At 39.8% G+C, this 6,716-nt stretch overlaps 1 pseudogene; it reads right to left on the bottom strand.

The window, feature by feature from the left end:
• Positions 1 to 1,526: 1,526 nt before the first annotated feature.
• LOC111816814 lies at positions 1,527 to 2,939 on the bottom strand (annotated as a pseudogene).
• Between the last annotated feature and the right edge of the window lie 3,777 nt (positions 2,940 to 6,716).

Below are 6,716 nucleotides of genomic sequence, written 5' to 3'. Positions count from 1 at the left end.
TATAAAATGTTATATGAGGTGCCAGGGAGATGGCTCAGTGGAATAAGCACTTCCCTGGCAAGTGCAAGGGCCTGAGTTCAATCCCTGGTTCCGCCACAAAAAATAAATAAATAAATAAATAAAATGTTATATGAGGTAAAAAAAAAAAAGAAATTGAAGAATTTTGTCTCTGGATTACTTTCTCCTACAAGAGTACAAAAAGTTAGGAATCTAACTGCTATAACACCACTTTTTCCATGAACTTGGGAATAATCAATAACTTTATTTATTTATTTATTCGTATAACTGACTTTCTGGCTCTGATCTCCATTTCCATATTGAGGCAGCAAATTTCAAATTAAGTCATTCTTAAATTTTATAATTCTCAGGGTTAGTTCACAGCTATGGAATCTCTCACAACTCCAAGACATGATGGTGAGTGGTATGGCTTGTGTCTAGTTGTCCCCCCCAGGCAAGGAGTGCATTCATGATCATCAAGTCAAATAATTTTGGTCATAAATGAACACAGTTTACTACAAGTCATGACCAAAAGCCCCAACTGAGTGCCCTATTTAGGTCTTGATGGAAATTACAGACAGAAATTGGATGTTTTTTAAGGATCTTCATTGACCATTTGTCACAAGTCAAACCATGCTGTCCCCCAGGTACAGATGATGTCCAGGAACTGTCAGAAAGCAAGTCCACATTCTTGATTTTCTAGGACCAGACATTTTTTTCTTCTTTCTCGAACCACATCACTTATCTTACTTAAGAGCATAGCCTGATAACACACAATAGTCTTCTGATTGTTTTCTACTGTACTGACAGTAGAAAAATTTTTTTAACTTGACTTGCAATTTGAGCTGAGATATTCATACCCCAAATGTTGATCTTTGCTTCTAGTTTTCTTTTATTTATTTTCCTTATTATTATTTTTTTTAACTAGGGACGGAATTCAGGACTTTGCACTTGCCAGACACACACTTATGCCACTGAGCTATTCCCCAGCTCCTTTTCTTTCTTTCTTTCTTTCTTTCTTTCTTTCTTTCTTTCTTTCTTTCTTTCTTTTTCTTTTACTTTTGTTTTTGTTTTTGTTTTTGTTTTTGTTTTGTTTTTCTCTTTCTTGACATTTGTGCCAACTGTGGTCTTTAATACTGAGAAAGACCATGCAGAGTGACAAGTCTTCAGAGTAATGCTGAGCCAGTCACATGAAAGACCCTAAAACCTGATCTAGTAACAGAATAAGTCAGTATATTTGCCTTTAGGCTTGTCCTGAAAATCCAGGGAAAGCCCAAGGCCTAAGGCCATCCAGTCTTCTGTTTTTCCTCCCTCTGGTCTGGCCTCCCTCACTTTCTTTCACTCCCCTAGATCATTCACCTCCCTTTTCCCTGCCCTTGCCTTCCTGTTTTCTTTTCTCCATTTCCTTTTTTTCTTCATTTTTGCTCCATACTTCTTACCACCTGTCCACCTACCTATCCCTCCAAGTCCCCACTCTGTCTCCCCTGCATGGGCCTCAGCCCTGCCTCCCTTGGGCTCTGTCTCCAGGTTTAAGGCAGGAGGCAAGAAATGCATATTGTTCTTGTTACAGTGTCTTTCAGGTCTTCACTGGGGGCCTTGTTGTTTTTCCTCACTCTCTTCCCTCCTAACTTGAGCAAGAAGTCCAAGCCAGAATCTGAAAGCCTTGTCCACATTTATGCTGTATTTGAAACATGTGTCAAAAGACCTGATTCCATGATCTGGAGCCAACTTACCAGCCTACTCCTTCCTCTTGGCCTTCATGTCACCCTTGTTCACCAGCATGGGTGCTCTACTCCAGCTGAGACATTCCATTTGATGCTTTCATCTAGTTCTGAATATTCTCATTCCCATTCTCAGAATTTCTCATCTGTGATGTCACATATTAAGATAATGTCTATGGCTCCAGGGTAATAAGTAGTTGCTATTGTCTTGACTAGCTCTTGACCAACTGGGTCCCACACTTGTAGTTTGATTGTTGGAGGATTGCCAGCTGCAGTCAACTTTTAACAACCAGCTGAGCTGATCCAGTAGTGCCAGGTGGTTGCCAATAAAATAAAAAGACCTAGAGAGGACATGTAGAAGCTGTTAGGGAGCTATTGGTTCTCCTAGAGCTGTTGGTTCTCTTGCGGGAGCTTGTCATGAGGGCTTTTCTGTTGAACTCAACTGTTTTCACTATTGGAGGAGCTCATTATGTTGTTGTCAGTGGGAATGGCTGCAGATCACGTTCGGGGAGGGCTGGTCTTTACTGTGAGCATTGCTTCCTGGCTCCAGAGGGGGAAATGATGCACTGTTCAGTGTCCTGAAGAAGTTTGTTCATATCAGCTTCCCTGATACGGGCTCAGCTGTTCTCATCATCAGAGGAGCTTGACACCTTATTGTCACTGAGGATGACTATGGTAACTTTTGGGGAAGCTCTGGTTCTTACCTTGAGCATTGTTTCCTGGCTCCAGTGCAGCTCCCTCAGCCTGCTGGCACAGACCCTTCATCATACTGGCAGACTTTCTAGCTTCCACCACTGACCTTTGTGCCTTCCTAGTTCAAGTCCATGGAACAGACTTACATGAGGCATTGTGATGTACTCAAGGTCATTGGCTGGGCTCATGCAGGACATTGCCATGGGATCCAGGCCCTTAGCTAGATTTTTTTACTCTTTAGTGTATGAACTGATTTTCTGAACTCTCTTTGTATATGACTCTTTGAGTGATCTTTATAAAATAATCCTATAAATTGTGTGTCTTGTATTGCATTATTCTCTGGAAAACCCTGAATACAATAATTTCTTTCCCTCTATATCTGTGGTACAGATTTTGGGATCAATTCCTATGGTGATGTAAGTGGCATTGAAGTTGTTCTCTACAAAGCAGGCAATCAGACAAGTCTTGCTCACTCCCCACATTTCTGATCAGCAACAGTCTGAAGAGATAGTCTTAGACTTTAGCCATGGTAGATATTGGGGCCAGGGCAGGGGATGAGGAACACCTAGTGTGGGAGTGGACAGGCAGCCAGGGTCTGAGCCAAATCCCCTGATTCTATTTCTTTGCCTGATTCTATTTTTCAGAAAAGAAAAAATAATTTTATTCTGAAAAAGTGTAGTATTTTATAAATTCTATAAATACAACCCAGACTGGTAAAAAAAATTCTCCCACTTACCTTGTTTTCTTTTGTCATGCTTCTACTAGCCAAATTTAGTAAATCACAAAAGGAACATTAACAAGTGTTCTCCACAGGATTCAAGAAAAGTGTTAAAAGAAACTCGATTTGACCTCATTTTTTTCAATATTTCAGTTGTTCCTGATGGGACATAGGGCATGAAAAGTTTGAAGTAAGGGCTGTGTAAAGTAATGAAGAGGGTTCACTATTAAATGGGCATTGTCCATGCATCACAACCACCACAAAATTGTGGCGAAGTCAAAGTCTAGCTAGGGTTGACAGCTAAAGTCCATGCTCAAGGAACTCCAGTCCAACTCCTTCAACACCTCCCAGGTACATAGATGGGGAGGTTCCAGTTATTCTCCTAGAAGAACTGCAGAACAAAAATTAATTAGTTGTTCATACTGAGTCACAGACACTCATAACATACTTTTTTAAAAAATCATTTATTTATTTATTTATTTATTTGGCACAGGGTCTCTTACTAAGTAGCTCAAACTCATAGTGATCCTCCTGTCTCAGCCTCCCCAGCACTGGGATTACAGAGGTGTCCCACCATGCCTGGTTTCAGGACTGGCATGGCATGTGGTACCAGGGATGGAACTCAGGTCCTTACTCTTGCCAGGCAGGCACTTAGACTGCTGAGTTATTGCCCAAGTCCCATACTGTACTTTTCTAATTAAAATATCACTTTAGCATAACAGTAGCCAGCTGTGTATCTCAGTAGCTGCACTGGGAGAATATTGGAAGCAATCTTTGTGTTTGGCCACTTGATATGACAAACAGGAATGTGTATACACATGTGCCAAAGAGTACACAGATGAGTTTTGCCCACATTAGGCACTGTGTTACATTTATGTGTAATTATTTGACAGGCCAAAAATGATACAAAATGGTCGTGTACACCTGAATGATACAGTGTCAAAACTAGATGAGAAAAAAAAAACTAGATGAGAATGTTATTAGGTTCTTGCTGAAATCTGTTGGATGGAATGCCAGCACCTTGCATGCTGGGAATTGTTTGTAATGGATGAGGGTACAAAATACAGGGTATTTTGAAATACACTAATAATGAAATATAAGAAAACATTCTATATTAATATTCAAAAATACATTTTTATGATACCTCACTATCCAAACTAAAAGTCTTTATAGCAGGATTTTATCATTCTAACCATCTGAATCTAAAGCATTTATAGAGAAGTGACCAGAGAGCTCAGCGGAATAAAGTGCTTGCTTAAACATAAGAATTATATAATTCTTTATGCCTATTTTAAAAATATATTCTAATTTTTAGATGTTTTTTCATCATATTCTGTAGGGAGTTAAAGTTCAACATATCAATACTTGATGAAAAATATCTGTTCCATGTTATGCCTAAGATGTTTGATATTCAGTCAGAGAGTGAGGTAAAGCTTAACAGCCTAGCTTGTATGGTAATAACAATAAGCTTCTCCTCTGGAGGGTTAACAACCTAAGTTTGCAGACCAAAATTAGAGAAAAAGGAGGGCAAAGAAAGCCAACATTTTGGCCCTAGCCTTCCAAGGTCAATTAAGACTCAGGACATATGAGAACTTGTACTGTAACATCATGTAACTCAGTAGTGTCTCAAATTTTCTGATCAAGGAGAATATGGGGGCCAAAGAGGAAAGTGATCGATAATGTAGAGTGTGCCTAAGGAGAGTCACATGGAGAGAAAACATTCTCTCAGGCTTTCACAGAGAGCACATTGGCCAAGCAATGGCTGTGACTCATCCACATGGCTGAAACTGACAAAGGATCTACAATCTGAGGTACAGGATCTCAGGATAAATCCTGAGGGGATTTGACTGACCTTATCACATCCAAGAGCTACAACTCTTGTTGCACAGGTCTTTCTTTATCTTGGTCTTAACCATCCAACAGAAAAGTATAAAAATGAAGTATAAGAAGTAAAGCCATGCTGTTATGTTGAGCTGTAGGAGACTCAGGTCAACAATTTCTGACATTGCCGGTCAAGGGGAAGACCCAATACTATTATGGACTACTGGACTTTTTTAGAATATTTTGCTGAGTTAACACACCTATAATATTCAAATAACGGAACTAAACATAAAAGGGGATACAGATGAATGTCCACTTTGTATTTGTGTATTCAAAGTGGTTAGGATAGATATATAGTTACATTCTCTTAATGAATAGAAGGATTTGTTCTAATAGAGTTTGTAAACAGGATACCATGTCCGCATCTTGTAAAGCAAATAACCACTAGGAAGAATGTATGCAATGTGTTAATTATTGAAACTGTCTTACCAATTTGGTTTGAAACTGTCTCATTGCTATTTGTTTATCAATAAAATTATGGAAGAAAAAAATGTTGGCAAACATGTTCACAAGTGATTTGCTAGTATATTTCTAATAACTGAGTGTCTTTAAAAAGTGAATAAATAGAGACTAAAAATTTAAAAAAATGAAAAAAGAATTTTTTTTTAAAAAAAGTACTTGCTTAGGCAGATGCAGGGGCCCTGGATTCTATCCCCAGCGTGTGGTGCAGGCGTTGCCCCCGGGGCCCACTGAGAGACTGGGCATGGTGACACTTGCCACCAGCAAAATATTCTAAAATTTGTAATCCCAGCGTTTAGGAGGCTGAAAACAGGAGAATCACTATGAGTCTGATCTACAAAGTAAGACCCTGTTGACCCTGTACCAAATACAAAAAAAGAAGAAGAAAAAAAGAAAGGAAGACTTTATTTTGCTCATCATTTCAAAGATTTCAACACATGGTTGGCTGACCCCAAAGCAGAAACATCATGATGGAAGGGTGCAGTGAAGCAAAGCTGCTCACGTCAAGGGAGCTGTGGAGCAGAGAGGGTTTGATGGAAAGGCCAAAGAGAAAGGGCTCCAGATAACACCCAGAAGTGTGCTTTACTAATATATGTCTCTCAAAGCAATCAAGTTGAGGGGCTGAGGAGATGGCTCAATAGAATAAGCACTTGCCTGACAAGCGCAAGGGCCTGAGTTGAATCCGTGGTTCCGCCAAAATAAATAAATAAAATAAAAATAAAAATAAAATCTTTAAAAATAATAAAATCATGGGGAAAAAAGAAAAATGAAACAAGAAAAGAATTAGCAAGGCCCATTACACTGTGAGATATGAGTGAGAAGTTAATGTAAATAAAAAAAGCAATCAAGTTGAAAATCAAGATTGGAGACGACTCGGGACCGCAGGATCCTGAAAAGACCAAGAGACCAGGCCCAGCGAGTGAGTGAGATGACCCAGGGCTGCGGATCCTGAATAGGCCCAGAGTTCAGGCCCAGCGTGGAACCCTTCAGCAGAACTCCCTGAAAAGAGGCTAGAGGCAAGAACCACCCAGCTGATTCAGAAGCAAAACATCTTGCCAGAGAGACACAAAGGGTTCAACTCTAACGGCTGCAGCAGAAAGAAATGGAGCACAGCAGCCAGACCCCAGCCAGATCCAAGCAACACCCACCTGGAGGAATCTGAACTTTGTAGATCCGGACCTGGTGCTAAGGTAATAACTCTATCTAAGCTCTACACCAAAGGTCAGAAGACAGGTATACAAAATGAC

This window comes from Octodon degus, unplaced genomic scaffold, assembly GCF_000260255.1.
Source record: "Octodon degus isolate 3935 unplaced genomic scaffold, OctDeg1.0 scaffold00041, whole genome shotgun sequence".
NCBI lineage: Eukaryota > Metazoa > Chordata > Mammalia > Rodentia > Octodontidae > Octodon > Octodon degus.
The sequence above is the reverse complement of the archived record's forward strand: the minus strand, read 5'-3'. Positions and strand labels throughout refer to the sequence as shown.